Below are 16,344 nucleotides of genomic sequence, written 5' to 3'. Positions count from 1 at the left end.
TGATTGCTTAGATACGTAGGGGAAACAACCGTACCAACCTTGGACTCCGACCTGCCTTTGCAGTTTTCGATGTGGTTTGTACGTCTCAGCAGTGAAGGTCCATTCTGATGGTAGGCTGGTCTCATTTTCCGTTCTTATCAGGACCAACCAGTGTGGAGTTAGTAGGGAATTCTGTTGTTCAGAGCGTGTACTTGAGTGTATCTTTGTGATGCTGGTATCCAAGTTGATATCCAAGCTTACGCAGTCTCTAATATGCCACAAGATCTCTGCATTAAAAAAAAAGGAAGCATGCTGTGCCAAATGTATAATCTCAGTAAGCCAGAACAGCTGGGGAAACTGTTGTACTATTTCTTTAGTTACTTTGATTTCCAGTAAGATTTTGACAGTCAAGGCAGCCAGGATGATTAACTGAAAGACAAGAGCAAAAGAAGACAAAATTGCTGGCACTGTGATAGCTTTTTTTAGCACTGTGTCTGCAGTGGGTGGGAGGGGAAATAGGGTAAGTTGCTTTTCCTCTTCCTTGGGACTTGTGAGGAAGTCTCTGAAATGCCGGGCTTGACTCTGCCATTTACTTGTGGCTCGTGGGGAAACTGCAAGCAGTGGTACAAGGAGCTGAGCCAAGAAATGGCATGGCTTAGGTGTTCCCCCCCCAAAAAAATTTGTATGGATGTAATCTAGGCCTTTCTGTTAATGAAGATCATGCCAGATCTATGTCCTATGTATGTGTTAAAGAAAATCCACAGATGTGTTCTCTCAGGGTGGATTGCTCTCAGACAATTCCTATTTACTTTCTGTTCAACAGCAAACATGTCCTGTCGTGAAGCGAGTCAGACGCCTGGTGTCTGGTTCAAATTCATTCCTTGGGTAAGTGTGTGATTGGCAGGCTAAGCATGCTCAGAGTTTCTGCTGGGCCCCGAGGAAATACCGTGCATCCAAAGGATAATACGTAACAACTTCTAGAGAAATAAAAGCTCGCTTTGGTAATCTGGTAGTAAATGCAAATCAGAGCCTTGCAGAAATACACTGATGTACGGTGAAGTTGCACAGCTGTTAGTGCTTAGAGTAATGGTGTAAGTGTAAGGAGGAAGTACTGCATTGGACAGAATGTTCTATCTTAAGTAAGCAATAACTCAAAGTCTGAGACTATGGCTTAATTTCTGGTTGCTTAAGCAGTATTTAATATTGTGCTCTTGCACGTCCTGTTCCTTGACAGGCTATCTTTCTAGAATGTTTAATATCTAGCAAGCTCTATGTTTTCTTATACAAATGAAGCTTTTCATATGCAACTTAAGCATATATTCAACTGGTTTCAAAAGAATGGCCTGTATGGATCCTCAAAAGTAAAAAATGAAACACAGAAATAAGAATTAGAAGTATCTTCGTGTCATAGATGACATTATAGAAGCAGTATTCCTGATTGCCTGTTTGGATTGTAAGGAAATGATTACTGCATCTAAAGAAAATTGGTGAATGTAATCTCTTAAAGTACTCAGGTGAAGCTGTTACATGTGGCTCTATTACAATTCTAATGAAAGAAAAGCACTTAATCTAAAAACTCACTTGATTACGTTTCATTGTGTGTTTCTTTGTTACGTGACCAAAGCTTCTTGCTTTTTAAGGTGGCACGTACTTCAGAAAAGATCTGCTGACCAAGTACCTTAAAAGCCTTGATTGAGGTTTTCATATCGTGTATTTTCTTTGTTGTGTATGTCAGTATTATGGATCATGTGATTTCAAAAATACTGAAAACTTGGTGATGACTATAGAGAGCTGTTTAAATTGAGAAGAGCGTACACAGTGCTTTTGGGATAGAGTCATTCACCCAGTTCTTCAAGTTACAATTGAGCCTTGTAAGGAGGTGACTGTTATAAATTGTATTAATGTTCAAAAATGATTATTTCTTAGAAAAAGGGTTTCCATTGTACCGGTTTATGCTTTTGAAAAAGGAAAGATTGTGTAGACAAAAGGTGTGTTGAGATATACTAGGTAAGTTCCCTGAGAAACTTTAATCAGGGAGAGGAAAGAAGAACTTGGTGCGTGCATCACTATGATATACTAGATCTGGTCACCATTAACAGAATTAATATTATAGGCTGGGTATAGGAAATGTACAGGGAAAAGCAGATTTTTGGAGTCCAAAAAGGCGATCGTCTCAAGCAGCAGAACTGAGCGTGGTACAGTTTTTAAGACACTTTGATCATGGAATAAGATGAAATACAATAGTTCCGTTGGAAATGGCCTTTGCGGATCACGGAGTCCAGGTGCCTGAGTGCTTCAAGGCTGACCAAAAGTTCCAGCTTGCTATTCAAGGTGTTATTCAAATGTTTCTCTAACGCTGAGTGGTGGGAGGCGTCAACTGCCTTGCTAGGAAGCTGAACACCAACAAAACATGTCTTGCCCCAAATCTTGAATATGTCAGGCTGTATTTGGTAGAGAACTTGCAATTGATGGGGGAAGAAGGAAAACCCAACATGCAAAAACATGAGTTATCCTTAAAGCGCTAGCCAGGTTTGGGTATGTGAGTAACCAGGAAGCAGGGTGATTGGTTTCATCCTTCTATCCTGAAACTTCCATGGCATGTGAATGTGTAGGAGTTGTCCCTATGGAATTTAATCAAGCCTGGGTTTTGTTGTCAGTGTGATTTGAAATGTGCCAGAGTGGTGCTGGAGAACCTCCCCTCATCTGTGCTTGTCTGCAAATAACAGTTGCTGTAGGCTAATAGAATTGCTGGAGGGGTTGACTTGGAGCCACACACCATTCACATCCTGACACTAGTATGGGTGAGACTGGAGCTATCACAGACTTCTCTTTGAACTCCAGGTCATTGCGTTGCACACGCTGGTATCTTTAGCGGTGTTTAAATTTCCCAACATACATCACATACCTCTAATACTATTTAGCTGGTGTTAATAAAAATCATGTATTCAGTTTAAATTTGCTGTTACCAGGACCTATATAGAAGTAGCTCATGACAGGGAAAACACGAGCGTAAGCCTTCAAGGACTTTGTCAAGCATGGCAGAGGAAATGTGAGAAGTACTTGTTTGATCGAATGCCTCTGCTTTACAGAATCATCAAGACTGGAAAAGCCACGGCTGGATAAGCCAAAGCTTTGCAGCGCATTAAGGAAACAGTTTCTGACCTCAGTAAGGATCTGGTACCACTGTAATTTCCTCTACATAGGTCGCTCTGGAACTAATGCCTCCTGTCTATTTTCACGGGAGCTACAGCAGATACCGAGAGCACAGTAACTTGGTCTGATGGGGCATAATCTAATGGCCTCACTAAGAGTGATAGGTATCTACAATAGGAACAAGGTCTTGCTTTGTGTCTGTTTCCCTTGTTCAGTTTTTTCGTAGGAATTGAGAAATACTTTTCTCTCCCCTTCTCCCACTTCCATTCTGTGTCAACAAACATCTGTGAATGAGAAATGTGTGGAATTTGTCAATAAATGTATGTCGTACTGTTTTTCTGACGCCTTGTCTCTTCTTCCTAGTAAAGCAGTGGATCTGGCCCCACGTTTTCTGGCGGGGTACTGAAGGCTCTGCCGTTGCACCCATTGACCGTAAGCAAGTTTCCACCCTCACTAGAAAGGCCTTGTGAGTTGCTGTTGGAGTAGAGTTGAAGAATGTAGTCAGGCTGAAAAGGACTAGGAGCTGAGACACTTGGCGCTTGTAGGTACTTCTTCCTTGATTAATATGCTTTTGAATGAAGGTAGGGCACTTCAGAGCAGATGCCACACAACAATCTGTAGACTTTGTGGTATTATTAACTGTTGGAGAATTTCCACTTTGTGAGGTAAGCAAATGTTAATTGAATGACAGTAGAAAAGAATGCATTTAATTCTATGTCAGTTTAGCCTTGTTTTAGGAAGGGGCTTTATCTTGCTTCTCTGTTTGGAACATCTTGTTTTTCTACAGTTCAAATGAGCAGGATGAGGTTCAGATTAGCACCTGCATTCCCATTTGAAACCGTAATGGAGCAATCCCTGGGAATGCGTACATCTTTGTCCAGCCTGGGGAGGTCGTTAAGCTTGGATCTGCAATTACATTGAATGCCTAAGCACTTAGTGTTTGGACAAAGGGTAACTATCACTGCTTCCTACCCACAGTATACACACTCACTTCTCTTGTATTAAAATGAGAATCCTGAGAAGGAGTATTTTGCTTTACAAATGAAGAAACTCATTTTGACATCAGACGGTCTCTCTTAATTTCACTTCTCTGAGGAGAGATTATTGGTCATTTGACTCCGTATGGCCTCAGTTTGGTGTCATACAGACTGGGTTGCGCTACTAGAAATTGAAGGACCTCTGAAATATTGTCAGTAATACAATCTACTTTCACGTGTTTCACAATGTGTGAATTGTGTCACTTGAGTGACACCAGAAGCAAGAGAAGCCTGAGACATCTCAAATGTCTGATGACCAGATAGATTAAGAAAAACGTAATTGTGGAGGATCTTCATTAAGTGAAACTGTTCAGGTAGTTGGGAGGTACAAGTTCTGGTGCTTTTGAACCTTCAGTTTGGTGCTGATGTGAGTGTCTCTAAGTCCCTATACGCTCTGAAAGTGACTTACGATCCTACGATACTTGCAAAGATGGTTCAAATGTCTTGGTAAAAGTGATGCTTTGTTGGAGTTCTTCACAGAGAGAGCAGTGAGGTGCTGGCACAGGCTGCCTGGAGAGGTTGTGGATGCTCCGTCCCTGGAGGTGTTCAAGACCAGGCTGGATGGGGCCCTGGGCAACCTGGTCTAGTGCCAGATCTGGAGGCTGGTGTTTAGGGGTTGGAACTTGATGATCCTTGGGATCCCTTCCAACCCAAGTAATTCTATGTTGTCATATTTTATCATCTTAAAGGATTATCCTTACCAGTGGAGTTAACTGGTATTTCAGGTATTCTACAGGTGCTTTGTAGTGTGTTAACAGAGTAGAGCAGGTTGGGGTTTTTTAAATTGCCAAAGAACAGTACCCACTCAGATATATGTAAATGCATACATTCAAGGAGGAAAAAAAAAGCTTGTAAGCATTAAAAAAAAAAAGGACTGCTCAAGTCCTGATAGGCTCTAGACTGATTTCAGGTATTCAGCTGTGTGGTAGTTCTGTAGGAAACAATGCAGTGATAGTAAGAAGATGCTAAGATGCTTCATGTTGAGTTTAATGACTTCAGAGAAACTGAAAAGCTTCAGACGAGGATTCATGCAAGAGGTGAAATTGCTCACATATCCGGGAGAAATCACACAAGTACCCAGGCAAGCACAGGATGAAGTTCTGAAGATAAGTGGTTTCAGAAAAGCAGATCTCCCTCTGTGCATTCATGATGCATAGTCATCAGGAGATGAAGGATTTCCTTCCTTTAGAAGTCCTAATGTACTAGGTCTAAGAGTAACAACCATGTAAAATATCAGCTTTTGCATATTTGGCGATAGGGATGTGAGGCTGAAGACACGGAATTTGGTTGGGATATATTTAAAAGTCGGTTAGCTCCTGTAAATATTCAGGATAGACAAATGGATGGGATGTCATGCTATCTATTCTCTTGAAAGAAGAATGAGTATCTTATGCTTTTCCTAATAAATTTTTTCTTTAAATTCTTGAAAATCCTTCACTATATTTCATATACTCAGTAGAAAAACTTCCGGAAGCTTGGCTTATCTTTGTAAGTCCAGGAATCGTGTGTCTCTGTTCCCTGAGGTCCTGTAAAGTAACATGAAAGTTACCACTCCTCTCCCATAGAAGCTTTATTTAGGAACTTAGGCCCGTGCAAGTGATGTACGTAACTACTTGGCCTAAATGCCCAAGGAATCTGCTCCGGCCTATCCTGTCGATCAGTTGCAAAATGGAATCCCAACCTGAGCAGCGTACTGTTTGAGAGACTATAACATTCGGTTCTGCAGGACAGAGACTGGAAAAAATAATCCTATCTCCTTGTGGGAATCTTCCTTTTGGAATTAAGTTTTCTCTTTGAAAAGAATGATGTCTTGCAAATAGAAATGTTGCAAATAGGAACGGGGCTATGGATTGTCCTTGAGTTATGGGTACTTGGTTTTGTTTCTGCATCACGGGAAGACTCAGATAAATGCTGATACTGTCATTTTTATGAATGGTGACTTTAAGTGAATGCAGCCTGACTTCTGTTCTTCTTACTTGACCAGTGTTGTTTGTAGTTTCCAGCCTTGCACTGGGTTAGCTGAAATCTGAACCAAACAGGGTAAACGAGTCCTGTTTGGCTTCCACGTGTCACTTCCTAAAAGGAACTTCCACTTGCTCAACTACAGCCATTGATTAAAAAAAAAAATAAACGGCTTTTCAGAGTGTTGAAATGAAGAAACCGGATTCAAGAATAGGCTGTTTTCAAGCAACTTTGTTTCACAGGCTACTGTAGGAGCTGAGAATACATCAGAACTCGGTGTACATCTAGAAAAAGGATGGGAATAATGCCCTTTTCCTGCTGTTTATATGTGTGTTATTAGAAGTTCTTAAACAATTGATCATGCTTATTTGTACTGTGGTTGTTTGCTTAAAACGGAGAATTCAGTATAGAGGCATTGTCACTTGAGAGAAAGCATTTTCCTTTAGTTCCGGGGGGGTTAATTATGGACATAATGCTCGACAGTGCAAATGCAGACAAGGGAATGCTCTGACCACATGAAGTGGTCAGGGTAAGGATAGGACAAGAGGGAATGGATTTAAACTGAGCCGGGTATGTTTAAGTTAGATATTAGGAGGAAGTCTTTCACTCAGAGGGTGGTGATGCACTGGAACAGGTTGCCCGAGGAGGTTGTGGATGCCCCCTCCCTGGAGGTGTCCAAGGCCAGGTTGGATGTGGCTCTGGGCAGTCTGGTCTAGTGGTTGGTGACCCTGCCTACAGAAGGGGGGCTGAAACTCAATGATCTTAGAGGTCCTTTTAGACCCAGGTCATTCTATGATTCTGTGGTTTTTAAAGATGCCAAACAACTTTGGTAAAGAAATGAAGCTTCTTTGTTTACTTAAACATGGTCTATCCTTTGAGGAATTCTACTTCGCTACACGGTAATGTGAATGTTAATGCCATAGCCACAGCAGCTGGTCTTCAGCAATTGCAAACGAAGGCTATTTAAGATAGAGGAAGACAGGGTGTGAGCGCTTGCATTTGCCAGGACTGAACTTGATTCAGGACCTGTTGTACTCAACAATTCTGACTTCTCAGAAGAGGCAAAGCTATTCCAAATAGTCTGCACAAATATTTACAGCTAGAAATAGAACTTACTTCTATTTGATAGATGACATTCTGTTTCATCTCTTGTTATCCTGGAAATGACCTAGAACATCCAACCTACAGTAATGGCCTTTATCTCCTTATCTTTGTTTTAGGACTCATACTTTCAGGTGTTTAGTTAATATTTTTGTGTCCAAGGCAATCCACATAGTAGGTGTATATCTGTCATAACAGCTGGTTGAGCGGAGTTCAAGGGCTGGATTGGCTTTTGGGGTTTGGAAAGGCGTTGGGCATTTTTTCCTTTTCCTTGCGTTTTTTTTTTTTTTTTTCCTTTGGCAGGTTGTTTTTAGGGGGCGGCGGCGGGTTGGGTTGGGGGTTTGTTCCATCTCTATTGGTAATCCACCTAGACAGCTTGCTACGCCTCTCGCTTCTTTCTGATATCAGCTGAAACTAGAATGCAAATTGGTGGACCGTTGTCTCTGAATGGAGCGTTTCCTTTGAAATGGAAATATTTAACAAGAAATTTACAAGGTGAGAAATCAATTATCTCCAGATGGGTTTCAGTTGCTAAGCCCAAAATGAACTCTCTCCCTACACGTCCGTGCCCCTTGTCTGAATAGATGGCTGTCTTTGCTGAAACTTGAGAGTGATCCTTAGCAAAAACCTGGTAAACGACTGTCTCCTGTTCCCAAAATTTAGAAGGTGGTTTCTGAATGAGGCTTTTTTCTCATGCCCTTTATTTATGTTTTGGAAAGTGCTTTGTTTGCATTGTACTGTCTGGAGAACTGACAAATAGAACTGATGAACTGGAGCCTTCTGCATAAATCACCTCTTGGCCTCGATGACTCGCGGCAGGATTGCCCAGTAAAAACAAGAAGAGTGCAGACACCGTACGCAGAACACTGTGTCTGACAGTTAGAATGCAATTAAAGGTCCTTCACTGTCTTAAAATACGTTCTGGATGTAGCTGCAGTGCAATGCAGAATCACAGCTCAAAACACCTACACTGACCAAATTTTTGAAACCGTCTAAGTTTCTGTGTGAAATGGACACATCTAACAAACTAATGATGGCACGAAGCTTAGGTACTGGTTCTCTGTATTCTAATTCTTTCCTTGCTATCCACCTAAAGGTCAAGGAATACGGTGTTCCTTCATTTCAAGAAGCAACTGAGGTCTTGTAAGACTGATGTCGGAAGGCCAGTATTCAGAAATGACCCCCGTACTTGTGCTGTACCTAGCCAACACTTAGCTGAAAGCCACCAAGAAACAAGGAATTCAGTGATATAGCAGCTCTACAAGTTAGTAGTCTCCTAACTGTAAGGGAATGCATATTGCTATGCATTTCTGATGGCTAACAGAAAAATTATACACCTTACTCAACATCATCTTGAATTCTAACTGTACCTTGGAGGCAGGATGTTTGATGCCTGTGTCATTAAATAACATGCTGTACTTTCCAAGAGAAATGGCCCTCTTGTACAGTGACTGAAAGTGGAGGGAAAACGGGGCGGAAATCATTTGTCCTTGTATTCATGGGGGCTGGGACTTGAAGTTATTAAGTACATCCTCAGAAGAGTGTATAAGCATCTGTCTTTTCTGCTGCTCATCCTGAAGATGTACTAGATGTACACCTGGAAGACGGTTCTCTTTAGCACTGCCCTCTGTGCCAAAAGGTTCATTAATAACATGCGAAATAAGGCTGTAGCTAAGGAATAATTGAGAGATGGCGTAGAGGTCGAGTGCACTAAGGCGTTCACCTCTGCCCCCGTGGGTTGTGATTTTGATCTTCAGGTAGCTAAAATAAAGGGAAACTAAGTTGGATATAGAAACTTAATTTCTCTCGGGGCATCATTTCTCTTCTGTGCTCTTTCTTCCTCTAATGAGATATTTAGTTTCAGTTTGAAGTTGGAACTGTTGAGTAAAGATACTTGAATGATTTATGATCACATGGCTTATTTCCCAGATTCTCTCAGTAGTAATGGTAGTGTGTCGACATAAAGAAAGCTACCCTCGCGGATTGTACTAAAACTTTCCATCATGAGAAAGATGAAGTCAATATTTACAAGGCGTTAGTCCAAACTCAATAACAAAGGTCAAGAAATGCGAGCGACGGTCAAGCCTGAGCAACCTTCCTGTAGCTGTCTGTACCTTGCGTCTGTGAAGCCTGACTGTAGCAATGAAGCCCTTGTTAGCAGAAGTAAGGCTGTATGTTTAATTCTTTCCCATTTAAATTGTGACCTTGTTGAGAATCAGGTGTCCAGTAGGCTACAGGGAGCAAATTGAAAACAGAGCTGGGAAGTCACTAAGTATTTAATGTCTCTTAAGAACTGAAGTCTGAGAATGCTTCGGTGTGCTGTTAGAATGACTAAATGTCTTCCTGCAGCTCCAGTTTCTAAAGGCTAAGTCTGGAATTCTCGAGTGTTATGCCTAAAGAGGATGCGTCAGTAACTTCGGTATGGAAAGAAGGGTGCTCCTTTGGCAATGTAGGATACACTTGTCTTCGCTATTTGAATGCAATTTACTGTCAAATGGGACAGCTACGTCTAGACGGGGTGAAATGAGATGACAGATGTCTGTACACAGTCAAAATGCTAAGGTTTGGAATTGGTTTTGGTTTCTTACCTTGTCTTGAAACACCTCATGCTTGCGCTTCTATTAGCCTTCCTGAATGTACGGAGATGTCACTAGATCTTCTTTCTGTTAGTTCATGTCTTAAGATTCATTCTCGGCTAATCTGATGAAGAAAAATCACCTTTGCAAAAACACTAGTTTAGTAATATTTAGAAAGGACATGGTGGGAGAGAGAGTTGTACGCAGTTATCTGTGTAGGCAACAGAATGTTATAAATAGAAAGAGTTCGGAGTGGTGCTGGAAGAAACGAGTGTGCTTTCCCGAGAGTGCCTGGTGAAAAAATTTGGCTGCCCATGAGTTTCAATCCTAAAATCCACTGTTCTATTGGTGAAATAGCAACTAGAGATGTTAATGTTAAGAGTTGTGTTTGTATATGCAGAAGTATTAGTAAGTAATTAGATCTCTTTGGTATTTATGCTTCCTCTTTTCGCATAGAGATCGGGGAGCGTTGCTTAAATGGGAATACACAAATCTTGTGAGCCAGTGCAATTATGCCAAATCTCTTAAGCTATGTATAATTTGTGAAAAACAATGAGCCCCAGGTTTAGGTTCAAATGTTTTAAATGAACATTTCAGGTGACTGTATTTAAAATCGACACCTTCTGTTCAGCATCAAAATCCAAGAGATTGCACTTGAATACGGCATCTTAAGTTAGATTAGGTATCAGAAGTTCTAAAGTAAGAGCCTTCCTTATTTTCCTCCCATACTTGTATTTAGCTGTGTAAGGCAGTATGCTTCGTGAAAACGCATATTGTACTCGGCTGCTAATGTTTATTTCAGAAAGCTATTAACAAGAAAGGCAGTAAAGCAGAGTTATGATAAGATGGTTCTAAAGAACAATATGATGTGCAGTGTCAATGAACTTGTTCAGTCCTACCTGAGGTCTAGGGTACAAGCTTATTTCCTCAGTACCTTCTTGCATAACCAAAACAAGTAATTTTCTCCTACTTCGTAGAAAGACAACTCATCTACATCAGCAAGCTTCATGCTTTGGGGTTTTTTTGTTTGCTTTCTAGTAGCTACTTTAAATGCTTTTTCCCTTACCTTGTTTATCAGAGATACTGATGAACCACTGTAAGTGAACGGCCATCAAAATCCTGCACTGCATTTCAGATAGAGGTTCAAGACTCCTGTTGTCAGATGCTATTTGGCTCGGGAATGACACAAGAGGTCTGCATGGCTTCTCTCCAAGTATTCCTGCTAAGGTAGGCTCCATTAATGCAGCTTTACAGACAAACTTCAAGAACGGAGGCTCTTGGCCAAAAGGACTTGAAGAGCCGAAACGAGCCTTTCTATTCACAGCTACTTTGACAAAAGATGATGGCCGGTTATTTCTGGAAGAACAATTCCTGATGAACGTCAACCAAGAATATAATGTGTTGCTTGATTCTTTCAGAATTCTGCCCTGTCACTGCTCGGTTTTGTCATAATTCCGCCTCCTAGATTCTAGCTTTGCTAATAATTCTGCTCCCTTGCTTCTAATGCTCAAAATTCTGCTCCCTCACTGCTTGCATACCTCAAAATTCCACCCCCTTGCTTCTTGCTTTCATCATAATTCCGTACCCTTGCTTCTTCCTTAGCTCATCATTCCACCCCATCGCTTCTTTCATTTCTCATGATTCTGCCCCCTCGCTGCTTGCTTTGGTCATAATTCTGTCCCCTAGCTTCTTGCTTTCCTCACAATTTCAGCCCCTGTCTTGATTGTTTCATCATAATTCCGTCCCCTTGCTTCTTGCTTTCATCCTAATTCTGCTCCCTTGCTGCTTGATTTGTTCCTACTTCCGGCCCATTTCTTCATGCCTTGCTCAGAATTCTGGCCCCGTCGGTTCTTGTTTTTCTCATATTTCCAGCCCACTCGGTTCCTGCTTTTGTCATAATTCAGCTCTCTCACTTCTTGCTTTCATAAAAATATTCTCTCTCGATCCCTGCTTTCATCATAATATGGCCCCATCGCTTCTTTCTTTGGTCATAATTCTGTCCCCTCGCTTCTTGCTTTGCTCACAATTCTTCCCCCTCACTTTCGGCTTACCTCAGTTCCACCCTCCGTTCCTCCTTTACTGAAAATTCCGCCCCCCCCTCCGTTTTCCTTTGCTCATAATTCTGTCCCCTTGGTTTCTTTTATCGTAATTCCTGATGTATGTCAGTCAGGAATATAATCCGTTCCTTGATTGTTTCTTAATTCCATCCCTCAATTATTTCTCTCTTGATATTTCTGAATTTTGTACATTGATTCATTGTTTTGTTCTTTCTTAATTCCGTCCCTCCATTCCTTCTTTGTTCTTTAATTCTGTACCTCGGTTCGTTCGTTCATTCTTGATTCTGTCCCTCGTTTATTTCTCTCTCATTCTTGCTTACTTCCTTCCCTTGATTCTTTCTTTCTTTCGTTTGTTCTTAATTCGTCTCTAAATTCTTTCTTTAGTTTGTTCTTAATTCCGTACCTCAATTCTTTTTTCTTTCTCTCATTCTTAATTACATACCTTGATTCTTTCTTTCATTCTTTCATTCTTTCTTAATTCCGTGCCTCCATTCTTTCTTTCATTCTTCCTTAATTCCTTCCTCAATTCATTTTTACCTTCTTTCTTAGTTCTGTCTCTCCATTCATTCTTTTGTTCATTCCTAATTTCGTCCCATGATTCTTTCTTTCTTTCGTTCTTTCTTAATTTCCCTCCTTCGATTCTTTCTTTGTCTCGTTCGTTCTAAATTCCGACCTTTCATTCTTTCTTTCTTTCTTTCCTAGTTCCATTCCTCGATTATTTCTCTCTCATTTTTTCTTAATTCCGTCCCTCGATTCTTTCTTTTGTTGTTTCTGAATTCCATCCCTTGATTATTTCTCTCTGGTTCTTAATTCCATCCTTCAATTTCTTTCTTTCTTTCTTAATTCTGTCCCTCAATTCTTGCTTTCTTAATTAAGGAACTTAATTTTCTGTAATTTCAGGAACGATTAGCAGTAAAATTAACAAGCGTATTCTGGGTAGTGCTGATATTTTCTTCTATTGAAAAGATATACAACAGAGTAATTCACTTTCTTTGTGTTTGGGGGTGCCTTTTTCATTTGTTTATGAAAGCTCAAGGAGAACATGTATCTTGAAATGGCGAGGATCCTCAAAACTGAGATGGAAGAAGTTTATTGCCAATATTGACATTGTTCTTGAGAGGGATTTGGCCTTCTTCTCTGATTTTAGCTGAATCACGTAACAAATGTCTTTGAATATGATTTTTATTTCTGTAAGAACACAGTTTTAACATCAGTATGCTCTTTTCACACAGGATGCGTTACTGGCCTGTTCGGTCACATTGGGAAGGAAATAGAGTGGCGTTCGAAGGTGTAGGGATGGGTGTCCCATTTATAGACTCAGTGTCAGCCTCACTTCTGTAATACAACTTGTTTGCCCCGTTTTCTGTGTAAGTGTTAGTAACAGTGGACCTAAACTTGAAAAGTACTCCTATTTTTAGGGAAACTTTTTTCTTAATCTTGATTTCCTTGTGATTTTTTTGACTCGGTGGGGAACTCTGTGGGGAATTGTTATGGTTTTCTGTCCTTGATAGGGCTTATAGGAATCCCCCTGCCTATGTCAGAAGTCCGCCATGTTTGGTATCCTGTTTCTGGCAGTGATCAGCATTGGCTATTTCGGAGGACAGAACTGGAAAGCATCCCATTGGCAGCGTTTGCAGTCCCTCCTCAAGGGTATCCTACGGCTTGATCAGAACTAGCAGTGCTGAAGTCCTGCAGGAGGTATGTCAGTGAGCTTGATAAAATGAATTGTATGAATTGTCAGCTTCACAAGTACAGAATTTAGTCATGAGACAGAATTTCCCAAACCATTGCTTTTAGCCAGTTCAACACTGGGATAAAAGAAGCTGAAGGGAGTCTTAAAAACCAGCCTCTGAAAATAATCGTCTTATGATTGGCACTGAAAAGCTTCATGCTTGATTTTGACTCTTCTATGTAGTTTATATTCTTTTGCTTTCGTGAGTCTGTTTTTCTCTCTCGTTCTTCATGCTCTGCGAGTGTTCTCCTCTTCCTTCTGATCTGTTCAGTAGATGAACATAGAGCACCTGAAACTATCTTCCCCTCTGCTCAAATTCCCAACTGTTTCTTGACCTTTGAAGAAAGGTATCTTTATTCATCTTTCCATCAACATTTTATATTTGCTTTCATCTTGTTTGTGAATTTGCACATTTCGTGTCTGGGGTTTTTTAGCATTGGTTTTCACACTAGTTCTTTACGCCTCTGTTTTGCAGTGACAACTTTTCCAAGTATATCGCATGCTTTAAGCATCCATACTTAGTTCCTTTCTTGGAATCAGTTGTGTAACTGTACCTTACTTTGTAACCACTCTAAATTATTTCCATGTCTTACATGCTTTCTTCTTTTCTTCAAACTCATTGTCTCATTTTTGAAACTCAGAAGTCATACTCTTAATATCTAGCATCCAACCATAAAAAAATCTCCTGTGATGTATGCTGTCTGTGTAACTTGAAATGTCTTCAGTAATAAGGATTTTTTAATAGGTAATGTTTGGAAAATTGAGGCTACTCAATAATAATAGTTATAATAATAATAATGCCACTGTTTATCATCTTCCTGATTTTGCACGGAAATGGAACCACTTGGCATTTCTGGAAAAAGAGGTTCTAACTCATTTGCCCAAGACCATGAAGGAGCTGATGAGTCTTAAATTCTGAACAACTGTTTGTGGGTTTTATATTTATAGATGCACCACACAGGAATATATTTTTTACTGTTGTAAAACTACTTTATCCCTTGGGTGCCTTTTACAAAGCTTAATGGATGTTCTTCAGCGAGAATGAGGCGTCTGTAACTTTTTGCTGTCAACAGGTAGAAAGCTTTGATTTTTCTATGGTATCAGTGCCTCCTTATCGTAATGGCAAAAATATACAAGGAATACAGTCCGTTTGGTCCAAAGAGTAGGCCAGGATTGGAGTTAAAATGCTATTTTGGCTTGCCTAGTAATAAGCGTGTTATCTCTTTATCTTTCGTATCCAAAAGTGGGCACGTTAAGGAAGAGGAGGTTGTTCCGCCTCGTGTAAAGCTGATCGTTCACAGAATTACACCAGTTTGCTTAAAATGAGGGGATGTATCTTGAAGTTCAAATACCGACAGGCAGAATTTTAATACCTGTGGAATATTATCATGGAGAAGTTCAATTGTGAGCGTGAAAATTGTCTGTACAGTAAGGCTGAATCACTTGTGAGAAGCAATTTAGGGAAGTAAATGAAGAGAATTCAAGTTTCACCTTCATAATGGAAGACCTCTGTGCAATACAGTAGACATTTACTGATGCTCCTATCCTTTAAGCACTAATTTTTCTGTTAAAAATAAAAGCAAATAGCTACTTTAGCTATTTGTTAAGGAAGGGATGCAGTGAGTTTCAAAGAGAAGTTTGGACTCTTCTTATGGATATGAAAATTGATTTGTTTGGGAGGGAAGAATACTTGCAGATAGCTTTGCGGAAATCAGTTTGTAACTAACAGCCTAGAATGTAAAAATGGCTGAGCTTTTCCTCCTAAAAAGATGAGGGAGAGAAGCAAGGAATCTTTTGGATGTGCCTAGCTTGTGGCAACGTGCTTTCAAGGCATTTTATGTGGTGATTTGAGATGCTGTTAAAAGCTGAAACAACTTATAGTGCATACATCCATACGTTTACTTGGAGAATAGATTGGGAAGGCGACCGCTTGGCGCTGTCAGCAATCCTTCCTTCCTTGCGGCACACGCAATGAGTGCGTGATACACAGATGTGGGTGCAATTGTGGCTCTGGATTTGTACTGGCAAGCGATGTAGCCATGTGTACAAATGGTTCCTGTTGCCATTTGAAAAGGTATTTTAAAATAAGGCGTATCATAAAATAGATTTTTGTTACAAACGTGAAGCTACTGCGCATTCTGAGTTGTCCTGTGAGCCTTGTTCGAACTGTCCTCCCGAAATACTTCCAATGGTAACGCCACAAGTTGAATGATGACGCGGGCCTCCTCCTTTTTACCGTTTCAGGGAGGAAGTTTTCTTAGTCAGCTTTGTTTCCAAAAGTAGGAGGAAGAAGCCTTAAAATGTTGCTTGACCACCTGAAAGAACACCCCAGGCTATTAGTTAATTAGCCAAGTTTCTGCTGCTTTTGCATCTCGTGGGAGAAGACATTTCTCCTTGCAGTCCCTGTTACATGCGCGCATTCTGGTAGTGCTTTGCTTATAACGCAGCACAGCACCCGGTGCTGTCTAAAGCTGTCGTGCTTCTCTTCTGCACAGTGCCGTGCATCTAAAATATCTTATGAAAAGGTGATTGAGCAGCTCCCTGTTTCCACCACACACACCAGCGCCGGCTCTGAGGCTGCTTGTTTGAGAAAGCCTGCTTCCTGCAGCGCTGGCCTTGGGTTGTTGCAGCACATCGTAAGGATACAACGTCAGTTGAAATAGCGATTGTTTTGATCAGAATGTCAGTGAATGCTCGAAAGCCTCCAGCAGCTGATGGTTTCACTGCATTAGTGTGCTACAGTTGCA

At 40.7% G+C, this 16,344-nt stretch overlaps 1 protein-coding gene across 9 annotated transcripts in view; it reads left to right on the top strand.

The window, feature by feature from the left end:
• Window positions 1-16,344, top strand: part of LOC110400847 (mas-related G-protein coupled receptor member H-like) — a 95,599-nt gene that overhangs the window by 67,499 nt on the left and 11,756 nt on the right. For 4 of the 9 annotated variants that reach the window (XM_021401166.1, XM_021401153.1, XM_021401148.1 and 1 more), the window contains 3 exons: window positions 10,887-11,035; window positions 13,098-13,232; window positions 13,441-13,563. The gene's annotated coding sequence lies outside the window, so the exon portion shown is untranslated. Of the gene's footprint in view, window positions 1-10,886; window positions 11,036-11,132; window positions 12,256-13,097; window positions 13,233-13,376; window positions 13,564-14,841; window positions 16,339-16,344 lie in introns of those variants that run through there. The other 5 variants (XM_021401151.1, XM_021401149.1, XM_021401158.1 and 2 more) reach the window with 5 other exon arrangements.

This window comes from Numida meleagris, chromosome 6, assembly GCF_002078875.1.
Source record: "Numida meleagris isolate 19003 breed g44 Domestic line chromosome 6, NumMel1.0, whole genome shotgun sequence".
Lineage (NCBI taxonomy): Eukaryota > Metazoa > Chordata > Aves > Galliformes > Numididae > Numida > Numida meleagris.
The sequence above is the reverse complement of the archived record's forward strand: the minus strand, read 5'-3'. Positions and strand labels throughout refer to the sequence as shown.